The sequence below is a fragment of the Cupressus sempervirens genome, chromosome 5, assembly GCF_028749045.1.
Source record: "Cupressus sempervirens isolate cs-2001-9-10 chromosome 5, ASM2874904v1, whole genome shotgun sequence".
NCBI classification, from domain to species: Eukaryota; Viridiplantae; Streptophyta; class Pinopsida; order Cupressales; family Cupressaceae; genus Cupressus; species Cupressus sempervirens.
The window spans coordinates 4251421-4264033 of record NC_143122.1 but is presented as its reverse complement, the minus strand read 5'-3'; the positions used below and the strand labels follow the sequence as shown (position 1 = coordinate 4264033).

Sequence of the window (12613 nt, the reverse complement as noted above, 5' to 3'; positions counted from 1 at the left end):
TCGGTTAAAACTGTGTCTTTGATGCTCGGTTTGAACTATGTCTTCAGTGCTCAGTTTGAACGGTGTTGCCAGTGCTCGGTTTGAACTGTGTTGCCATCATTCGGTCTACACTGTATTACTCGGTTTGAGCTGTGAGTATTGTCACTAATGGAAAATAACTTTATGCCAACAATCTCCCCCTTTGGCAATAGTTACAAAAACAATTATGATTCAAATTTTATGTGCAAAAAGGAATATACAGTTCTGATTTTTTTATTTTTAAATTTCTCTTTACAAGTCTTATTTACACATATTTTTCTTACATGTATCTCCCCCATACAATATGCACAGTATTTACAAGTCATTACACATATTTCTTGCACAATTATTTCTTTATCTCTTGGAGTGTGCTATCTCCCCCTTTTTGACAATAATACCAAATTAAACAATATATATTTACACAAAGAGTCCAAAATGAGAGATAAACTCAGAATGTACCTTGAGAATAAGAGCCAATGTCTTATCCCAATTTTCTTGCAAAAGTTTGCTGGTGGAGAGTGCTACTTGAACTTCTGCAGAGAGTTCAATCATATGATCTGCAATTGAGAAGTTTTTGTCATGAATCAATGTTTTGGAATGGGCAATATGCTTCTGCATTATGTCCATGATAGGAAGGATCATATTTTGGATGTCAATCAGAGTACACCTGATCCTTGCTTCCTCTCTCAACAATTCTGCCTGTTTCTCTGACAAAAATATTATTCTGAGATGATGGGATGAACTTGAACTGTGGTCAAGCTGCAACATTTGTGCACTGACCTTCATATCCTCATCAATTGTATTCAACTTTTCTTTGATTTCCTTAGTATACTCGGTAACATCACAAAGTTTGCCAAAAAGTGAAGTTACATTATTAAAAGAATGTTCAAAATTACTCAAAATTGTAGACAGTTCTACCTATTTTAATGCAATATGCTGAGCAATGTGCTCAAGCACCTTATTGTCAAATTTCTTCTCTTCCTTTTCAATCAATTTTTCTTGGCTAGAGGTATCCTCATTGAATTTATATACAACCTCTTCTAACTAAATCATAATGTTTTGAGTAGAATATACTTCAACACCTATAGCCTCTGTCAGAATATTCTTAACACTTTCAATAATACTATATTCCTCAGCTTAACAATCTCTCTCATGCCTTAGCTTAACAATGTCCTTATCCAAGTCTATTTCCTGATCCACTGCCTTGCTGGAAATCATGTATCTTTTTGCTTTTCCTGCAGTGACTTCACCTTTTCCCTTTGAATCTAAAACAATAGTTGATGAGGCTAGATTGGTTGACAAAACTAGAATAGGACTAGCTAGAGGAAAACTGAGACAAGTGCTAATAGTATCAAAAATTGATGTTCTTCAAAAGATTGATGTACAGGTTGGTATGGGAGAACTAACAAATGCAAAAATTGGAGCAGATGAAGTTGTCAAAATTGAAGTACTAGTGGATACACTTACTATACACTCTGCAGTAGAAGTTGATATGCCTGATGAACTTACTGCTATAGCTGATGATGCCTCAGTCAATGAAGATGGCTACAACTCGGTTAATGAAGTGGTAGACACTTGCATAGATAGTGCCCGAAGCTAAGAGGAGACAGGTGAAGATTGAGCAATTGATTAAGCTGTTGTGCACACAATCTCGCTAGTAGAGGCTATCTCTACAGTTGATGTAGCTGCTTTAGGTGGAGAGTGAGGAAGAGATGCAATGACTTTGGCTGCAATTTTTACAGGATCATCTTCCTCCTTAGCTTGATCAGCTTCTTCTTCCTCCATTTCATCTTCCTTGTCATCTTCCTCCATTTCATCTACCTTGAATTCTTCCTCAACATTTATCATCATTGAATGCAGATCCCCTGGAATATTTTCAATGCCATCATCATCACTGTTGTCATTGTCTTTGATTTCAACAATATCCTCACTAGATTTATGTAGATGATAGACATGTTTCCACATGTTTGTTGCATCATTGACAACACGCTCAATGTCTTTGATTAATATCAAACAAGTGTGGAATCTAATCATCATATTACCTTCATGATCTTTTAGTGATTTCTTTACTTTTGCATCAGTGAGACTCAACAGGAGATTTTTTAGGGTTTTCTCAAAGATATCTTTGACAATTTTGGTTGCAATTTCCCATCTTGGTTGCAACCTCTCCAATAGATCTTTAGGGATCTAAGAGGCAATCTCATCTGGAGAGTATTTCCATCTTCCCATTTTATTCAATACCAACTCCTCAATCTGCATTTTCTCTTATTCAGTTCTTGTCTCAAACTTCAATGCTTTGAATTTTGTGAAGCTAGTACCTTCTTCTAATTGCTTCAACCTTGCTTCAAATGTGAGTGGAGGCTTGAAAAATATAGGTTCCTTCTTCCCCTTTCTTGTTCTTATGGAGAAGACTACAGTAGCTTGCTTTTTAGGTTTGGTGATAATCACCTTACCTTTCTTCCGTTGAGGCTCCTCTTCTTTTTCTGACTCGGTTTCCTCTTCTTCTTCATCATCTTCTCCTTTTCCTTCAGTAATCATCAGAGGACCAAGTTCTATTTTTAGCTTTGCAATCTTCCTCTTTCCTTTGCTAATGACCTGAGGGATTTTGATTGAAATCTCAATTCTAGCTTTAGCTTCATCATAAGTTCCAAAGACTAGTTGCTTTGAGTCTACTAGTTCATTCACTAGTGCTTCTATGATATCTCTAGTTTCATTAATATTAACCTCATAAGGAAGAGGTTTCACCCATGCAACTCAGGGCCTGACTGCTTGTATGTATACCTTGTCATAATCTACCATAAAGCATACATCTTCTTTGTATTCCTCAACCAGCTTAGGTGGAATCCAGAACCTATTGTTCATTATTTCCTTAAAATCTTCAAAGTAATTATCCAAAATACTATCAAAATTTTAACCTAACTCTGCAATAAACTCATTTATTTGATAGAGAATGGGAATATCTTTTCTCCATACTATTGATCCTTTTGATGGAAAAGACTTTTGAACATAGAAAAATAAACAGATCAAAAGTGAACTGAATTTGAAGGAATTGTTCTTTGAAGTCCTTATGCTTTCCATATTTTTGTTAAATTGAGACAAAAGCAATTCAAATAGATCGAAATCAACATTCTTCTTTACTACCTTATATGCTAAATCTACTGCTTCACAAGGTACACATTTTGGATGGCTGGAACTGTAAATTTTATGAGCAATGATGTGAATACCAAATCTTAATTCAATGTCAGCTACTGTACTAAGCTTAAGTTCTCTACCATCCCATTCTGCTTGGGTTAGCCTTTGCAATTCTTCCCGACCTAGGGTTTTGGTAGTCTTAGCTTTGATCAATATGGGAAGGCCAGTAATCTTGTTAATCATTTTCTTTATGATAAGCACTATTTTCTCTAACCATAATTTCCCATTGTGAACTCAACTGAGTACATACCTAACCCATTTAATTTGAAAATTTCTTGGCAAATGTGAAATGTGGGTTAACCCTTTTGTTTCAAGATGCTTATGCTCAGGTTTCAAATTCCCATCTACGCTCATTTCTCCTAGGGCATTATCAATTTTTGGGTTTCCAATTTCTTGAATGGAACATTTGAAATGAGAGCGAATGTCATTTATAAGGAGTACCTTTGGAGGAATTTGAGACTGAGCACTGTTAGGTTCAAGTTATTTTGCAATTGCTGGTGCTAATTTGAAGTTTGGAACCTTCCATTCCACACCTTTAACCAGCATTTCTGAGCCTCTCTTTGCCTTGGTGCTGCTGCTACTAGATGCCATTGCTGCTTGGTAAGTGAAGAGAAATTCTGAATAGATTCTTCACTCTTAAAAAAAAATTCACTTGAAAATCCTTTAAGCTTGCTCTGGAATAGCAGAAGATAACTTAGCTCAAAGTTCGTAGTGAAGAATGAGATCAAATTTTGCCCTTTTTGACAAAACATTCATCATAAATGCTTGGTATGATGGTAGATGAAATGACAGGTTGTCATCCACTTGCATGGTAGATACTATCAACTCGATGATGAAAACAAAATATTGATGTACCAATGTAACTCGGTAAGAACATGAACCTACCTTGCTTGGTTGATATAACTTGGTAAATGAAACTTTATTGCACCCGACCAAACTCGGTTAAGACTAGGATCAAAGTGTATCTGAATACTGTTCTGATCATCTTTCTTCCTTTGGAACTACTTAGGATGATTCTTGGAGGATGCAGTTCCATACTTTCTTTTATGATTGTTAATTGGAAATGATGGAGTCACTCATTTCTTGAGTGACATTTCCATTGCTTGACTTATCTTGTTCAGTAGATTTAGGAATCCATTTTTTCTTCATTTTCTTTCGAATGTTGTCTGCTTTGATTTTCTTCTCATCTTCAATTCTTTCTATATTCATGCAATTTCTAGCTATATGACCAAGTTTTGTACATGTGTAGCACCTTATAGTAGTTTCCTTCTTCCTTAGGTGATGTCTTGCACAATTTATGCCAGCATGTCCATATTCTCCACAATAGTGACATTTGCACCAGGTGTTGTAGTCCCATCCAAATATGGCTTTGACAAGTTGTTTAGGTGGATTGAATGATTTGGATCTGCATTGGAATGCCTTGTGACCATGTTTTTTGCATTTGTGATAGTTGCCTTCAAATTTTGGTTTTTCTTTGCACTCATTTTCTTTGTGACCATGCTGATTGCAATTGAAACATTTACCATTGAATTTTTCTTTTCCATTGCTCCAGCATTTGTTTGATGTATGACCTAACTTTCCATAGTGATTGCAAGAAGCTTTTTGATTCTTTTGGGTACTTTATTTTGAAGATTCACCTTCTTCATTGTATATACAGATTCCTCTTGTTAAGAAATACCCAACAAATATTAGTAGTAAAACATATTAGAAAAAATGAGACAATTGAAGAAGTATTTTCAATTGAAATACTAGAAGTGAAAATTTGAATCTCCAATTCTATACTTCAATAAGCGTAAACACATGCTATCGATAGTAATAGTTTGAGGCTTGTCTAGATTTGATGGCTGGGAAAAGTCTATAACACTAGGTAATGTTTGTAGATAAATACTTGCTAGAAAGGAATTAGATTAAAGAATGAATAGAAATTTTCTTGCTTATAAATAAAAAATAATAGACCTCCAATAGAAAAAAGCCCATAATTCAACAAGAACAATTTTACTATTGATAATTAACACATAAATATCAAGTACTAAAACTATGATCTTAGCTGCAAGGTAGAGGGTATAACTATTAACATATTAGTCAAATTTGTTATTAGTGAAACACACTTATTCAAGTTTTGTATGGCTGCCAAACTCATTGTACAATTTATAGTGTTTTCCAAGCACAACAATGTTTACCGAGTAGATTTAATCAGTTTGAAGTTCAATAGTTCAAACCATGCATTTAGTATACACTAAGTTTATTAGTGGTTATAGAGCATTACAGTGTCTACCAAGTTTTTAGTTCATGTAATGTGAAGCTAGTGTTAACTGAGCTTATGGTGATAGTGTTTACCCAATTCTATCATGATAAACAAGTGATTCAATTTATGCCAAGTTGCACAGTATCTACCAAGTCAGCAATGCAGACTGAGTTCAAGACTACTTTGAAGGTGATCAATATGGACTAAGCTTCTACATCTATTGAGTACATGATGATGCTGAGAAATGATAGTGGATGATGTGTATCAGAACTTCACCAATTCAATCTTTAGAACCTAAGTGTCTTCATGTAGGCCAACTTTGTAATATTGGTGTTAACTTGTATGATGGCCAACTTTGTAATTATGAAATTTGGGTTGGTATATATATGTAATATATTGTATTATATCCATATAAAAAATATATAATAAAGTATATGAAGCATATGAAGTAGTGTACGAATATATATGCGAAAGTGCAGGCCATATTAGCATAAGATGTAGTAGAGTCTTATCTATCACAAAAAGGTGATCAGTACATAAAATTATAAGCTCAATAAATTAAGTTGCAAATTAGAGATCTAATATTTCATTCTAATAGGTGAACTAGTCAAAATATTCTAAACAAGGTAGACCTAATAGTCTCTTCATAAATCTCTTTACCGAGTGCATACTTCATTGTATGTTTGTAAAACCTCTAACAAGGTGGACCTAGCAATCCTAATTTCTCCTAATAGGGTAGATCATCATAAGTGATCAATGTAAACCTTAACCAACCAACTTTATGTTGCAGTACTAAAGTTTGTGGGTATCATCCCCATCCCAATTTTACTTTCTATTTGGAAGGTTTCTAGGTCACCAAATATATGTGTTCAAGTGTTATGGATGCTTTCATGTTTTTAGTTTCTCATTCATGCAAGTAGAACAAATGTGATGAATTAAGTGCTAATTGATTTATTGGATTAATAAATAAAATTGATAAATTTTTAGAAGTTACTAATTTACCCCTCCCCTCTTAGTAACTTAGCATAGTTTTGAATATTTCCAACAATAACTTGGGAGTAAATGGCAATTAAGCTGCAAAATTTGTCATGAATTTGACTATAAGTTAGTCCATAGATTGCTTCTCCAATTATATAATAAATATGATCAATTTATACGGAAAATAACATGAAATATGTTCAAATCCATCACTGTACCAATGTCAAACTTTTCAGGCTTCAAATCAACATTGATGATTCTAGATGCACCTTTTATTCTTGCACCTTTTGCAACCTACAACTATTCAAGTTAAAAATAAAACATATGAAATAGCTACAAAATCTATAAATGAAATCTGTTGTATTTTTCATTGGATGAAGATGTTGGGATCAAGTGTAAGAAGAGTAAGTCAATTATAGCCATGCTAATAGTTCATAGACCAAAAACAACCATAATGGAGACTTTTTCTAACCTAACCCTAAAAAACAATAGAAAAGGTAATAAATTCTTCAAAACAATCACAAGATTTTAATTTGTAAAACACACTATACTTTTATAGAAATGGGGATGTTCCAATTCTTCAATCAAATACTATTGGAAAGGACTTATTCTATGACATTTGACAATTACAATTGTCTTATACATTGTTGTTGTTCTCCAATTGAAACAAGCTATCCAATAAATAAAAAATGTAATATATTTACCCATTGTGACCCTATAACAAAAAAGACAAACTTTATAAGGGGCAGCCATTGGATCTATCTTGACAACAACATCAACTTCTAAAATAGTGTATTTGGTGAAGCTAGAAACACCCAAAAAATGGTATATAGGCTTCCCATTGATGCTGAATCTTGTACCATTATCATTTAGCATGGTTCTTGCAATTTTAGTCTCTAATCTAGAACATATATTTCTTTTTGTTGACTTGCAATCCACACAATTAGTGCAATGCGACATGAACATGGGTATCACCAGATCTTCGTCCTCAACAACCTTTACATTTTCCCCCACACTTTCACTCTTCTACACCATACAAACTTGAAATGTGATCATTTGACAAAAAATACTGTTATTCAATACAAAAACATGAAATTTAAAGAGAACAACATGCCCAACTACCTCGTGACCAAAAATTTGAGTTACCTTGTGTGATTTTGACAACTCCACATCACAAATTCATACTTATCAATTATCGAGGTGTGCTGAAAGAAAATGAGAAATGAAAAAGTAGCAACCTATTTATTACTCCAAAAACTAACATCAGTGTGACACCAAGAAGTTCATATGATTCTAATGTGAACTTCCAAAGCCTGTGATGGAGCCACTTGAATTTCCTCCATTACCATAGCTTCCCTAGGTTCCCAACACATGGCAACTTCAACAAATGCACCATTAATCAAATTTCTCTTTTAAAATCTCAATTTTTGGAAGTAAGATTATAATTCAACCTTGAAAAATCACATCAGAGAACAAATTACCTTTACAAGTGACGACTTTTCCCTTAGAGCTAGTAACTGATCCATTCATGGCTATCTAAAATTGTTGATTGTGTAGCATAAAAAATGAAAAAGATACAGATTTTTAAGAAAATATGAAAACTATATGAAGAGGAATGCTAAAAAGGTCAAGGTGTTCTTATATGAAAATTGTGTGTTGGATATAGTAACAAATGCCCTATTTATGTTGTTATACTAGTTCTTCAGCATGGTTTATCTTAGATTTTGAATGAAGTGCTATAACAAGATTGGCATTGTTCTTTCTAGGGAGTATATTAAATATTTTCATTATTATTGAGAGGTAGGTTGGGGTTTTTAAAGTGAGAAAAATGTAGAAATACTTATTTTGTAGTTGTCTTTGATCAAGGACCTACTGGTATATATGTACTTCATTCACTCAATTATAACATATCCTCTCAAAGGCTTGGAGTGAGGGACCTATAGTTGAAAGAGACCATCATGTGTTTGGCAAGTGATAGGTCCTATTGAGCCTTTAGGATTCTTCTTAAGACTTCATGTTTTTGGAAGATAGTTGTTATCATTTATTTAGTTTAATTAGAAAGACACCTCATTTGTTCCCAGCTTCCATCAATTGATCTATTAGAATCTTGTGACGCAAGCTTTATGTCCAAAATAGTAAGGTGCTCACCATGTAATGTTGTTCCAAGAGAAGCCTGATGGAAATATTTAGACCAATGACTTATAATCCTCAAGTACATAGCATAGCCCACCCAATGCTAACAACATGTGGACAACAACCAACAATATTAAAACCTATAAGATGAAAAAATCAGGAGTGAAAAATATGCATGTTTTCATAAATTATCAACATTGATATTAGACCAATTAAAGAAAAAAAATTGCAATACATCAGTTTACAAGGAAGAAAGGAAACATTTTGGATGGATTTTCCTTCATATGTTTCTTTTCCAATTCCTTAGCTTCAATGATTGTATGGATTTTTTGAGTGATGATTGTAGTGTACTTGGGGCAATTAGCTATCCAATGTTTTGGAATTGAATACAATGATCTCATCCAAATTATCAAGATCATATATTTCTATCACACCATCAGAAGCTACCAAAACTACACCAATCCATTTAAATTCACCTTTGTGGACCAAAATAAATAATGGAAAACTTGGTGTCACACACTAACAAATCCACTTGCAAGTAGCTTATGGAATATCTATAGATTGGAGTTTAGATTCAAACCAAGTTCTCAAGAAAGAAGGATATACAATTTTATTTTAATATTATATTTTAGGTTAATTTTTACCATATCTTTAGGAACATTGATGTCTATCAATTCATATCCATCATAGAAATCAGCAACTGCCCAACCCTTTGCCTAGAAAACCTACATTTTCCTATTAGGCCATAAAAACCATAATATTTTTGTAGATGATAACCAATCATTCTTGAACTAATTACTTGTATTAATGAAAATTGTCAAAGCAACCAAAAAAAATATCTCACCAAGATGTGGTTTGAGCCCTAATCCATTTGGCACAAAAATGCACAAAATAATTCCAAATAGTTTGGGAGAAGGACACACAAAGAAAAGGTTCTTTAAGGATCACAAGACCCACATATATGAAATATCCCCAATCTAGGACTACCATTTCCTTAAAAAAACACTTGTTTCTAAACTTATGATTATTGATAACAATAACATTTTAATTAAAGTTGTCATTATTTTCTAACTTGATGGTTGGGAGATGGCTAAAAAACTATGGGAAACATTATTAGTTAAGATTGGAAAGGCTATAGATATAAGAAACTGCCTCCACAACTCACACTAAAGATTGGAATTAGTTGAGTTTAGAAGTCTTGTGAAAGGCACCACAATTGTCTATTATTTTTAGTTTGTTGTTGCAAAGTAGAGCAAAGATATGTGTTTTATTTTCTTTTTATTTTTATCAGAGCAATCCACATATTCCATGTACCATTTTGAGATATCATTCACTTTAATGTGAAGATGAATAGATTTTAGGTCAAAAAAACACCTATATTCCTAATGTTTATACTTTATTTTCTACTAGTGATCAATTGTAGGATTTATAAAACCACATAAAACATTCATAACAAAGTTGCATTGCCCTAAAATTTAGCCCGGTTTTCCTAGCTAAGATGCATGTAATATTTAAGGTTCCCAAGATTTATATTAAAAATTGTGAGCCTAAAATCACACATTGAAAATTAAAAGAAAGAAAATATAGAAAGCCATACTTGATAGTTGTCCCTTTTTTTATACATCTTTCTCTTTTGCATCAAACACTTCCTCACACACTTCCAAACCATGATCTAGAAACACCTAGCTATGCTTCTATGAAGAAAAGAAGGACTCCTCAATTAAAATGATTAAAGAAAATAATGTCTTACAAATGGAACTACTTTATTTCACAAAAAACAACTCATTAACTAATCTACTTCATGCATGGTACTACTTTATTTCTATTCAAAACTCAAATAGTTTAATGTTTTCATGCTTGACTTCACCATCTAACCAAATCAGGATACCTCTATGATTCAAACCTCCTAAAACATGTGTGGCCTAAATTTGTTCACATGTTAGCCTCATAATTATTGGCACGTATCACTCCACTCACTAAGAAATGACATACAATACTTATTTTTGAATTGGCCAATAAACTTATTCCCACAAGACATCACCCAACTTCAATTGAAATGCATGACTACCATTCTGATATAAAACTCTAAAGAAAACTACATAAAAAATGTTACAAAAAGAAATTGAGGTAGCTCCAAAAAAATTTGAATAAATGCTCAATGCCTTAAAAAGAAACTCACTTCATTTCTATTGCTACACTTCATATGTAGTCACACATTTTCAAAAATATTGATGAGGAATAACATCTAACTTGGCTAGAATGAGGATAGCCAAGTAGCTGACAAGCTGCTAAAGTAGACACAAAACTAGCTTAACTACCTCAAGAAAATTCTCTTGTTATTTAGAATAACCCTCTAGAATTTATATGACCTTGATCATCGAAGGTTCATATGTATTCGCACCTTTTGGAAAATGTTGACAAGGCATAATGTCTAACTTGGCAAAGAAGATGACAAGCTACTAAAGTAGACACACAACCATCATAAGCATCTCAATTTTTTTTAAAAAAATTTAGAATAATCCTCTAGAAGACATTGCTCATCAACCTTTGACATCAAAGATGACATACACTCTTGGTGTGGGTGAGGTTTAAAGATGGCACTCTTGAACATGTACAAGATGTCTAAATTCTATTTTTAATAGCATATTTATGTTACACAGCATACATAGGGTTGATGAAATAGGAATTTCAAAGTACATCAAATTTGCAAAGAAAAAAATCCAAGATTCATTGGTGGCAATAAAATTTAATAAGAGAAAATTAAGATATAATAGGTTACTGAGAGGGGAGGGGTGAATCAGTAACAATAAAACTTTTTAAGTCAACCATACAAAACATTTACTTATCTATCCTGCTGCACAAAGACTATTAAACATTTAAACCATATATGCATAGATATTTGGTGACCCAAAAACCTTCCAAAAATAGAAAGTAAAACTGGGGTGGGGATGATACCCACAAAGCTTTGTTACTACAGTATGAAGTTGGCCGATTAAGGCTTACAGTGATCACTTCTAGTGATCTACCCTATTAGGAGCATAGAGGATTGCTAGATCCACCTTGTTAGAGAATTTACAAACATACTTTATAAGTATACACTCTGTTAGGAGATTTGAATAAAGACGGTTAAGTCTACCCTGTTAAAGGATTTACAAAAATGATTCACCTGTTAGGATGAACCAACAGATCAACTTACAACTTGACTGAGTTCTTTATTGTAGATCACCTTCTGTGATTGATGAAATCATTTCTGCTCCTGGTAGACCTTGCTGAGTATTCTTTTCTGCTGATGAATTCGCATATCATATCTTATGTCCCTCCTTTTTTGCAATATTCTATCTCTTGTGTATTCTTGAATGTGTCAATTGTATATTTCTCTTGAATGATATAATACATTATATATATATACCATTCCAATAATTATTCATGCAAGGTCGGCCACAAACAAGTAAACAAAATATAACTAAGTCAGCCAAATAGTAAAATAAACTCGAGTTCTTCAGACAGACTTGATGACCTTCTGATATGCGGCATCCACTATGTTACTTGGCATCATCATGCACTCGGTAGAGTTAGGGGCTTGGTTCATACTAGTCATAAAATGTTGCCTGGAACTCGGTAACCATTGGTGACTCAGTAGATATAGTGTCACTCGGTGGAAACTAACTTCTTCGATAACCTCCTGAGCTTGGTTATCACTGAGTGCTTCCTCACTCAGTTAATACTAAGTGCAACTTTACTTGGTTGACACTAAGTGCAACTTTACTCGGTTGACACTAAGTGCAAATTTGCTTGGTTGACACTAAGTGCAACTTTACTCAGTTGACACTAAGTGCAACTTTGCTCAGTTGACACTAAGTGCAACTTTACTCAGTTGACACTAAGTGCAACTTTACTCAGTTGAAACTGTCTTTAATGCTAGGTTTGAACTGTGTCTTTAGTGCTCGGTTTGAACTGTGTCTCCAGTGCTTGGTTTGAACTGTGTTGCCAGTGCTTGGTTTGAACTGTGTTGCCAGTGCTTAGTTTGAACTGTGTTGCCATCATTCG

At 33.5% G+C, this 12613-nt stretch overlaps 1 pseudogene; it reads right to left on the bottom strand.

The window, feature by feature from the left end:
- Positions 1-6601: 6601 nt before the first annotated feature.
- On the bottom strand, positions 6602-7993 carry LOC149554323 (alcohol dehydrogenase-like 7; annotated as a pseudogene).
- Between the last annotated feature and the right edge of the window lie 4620 nt (positions 7994-12613).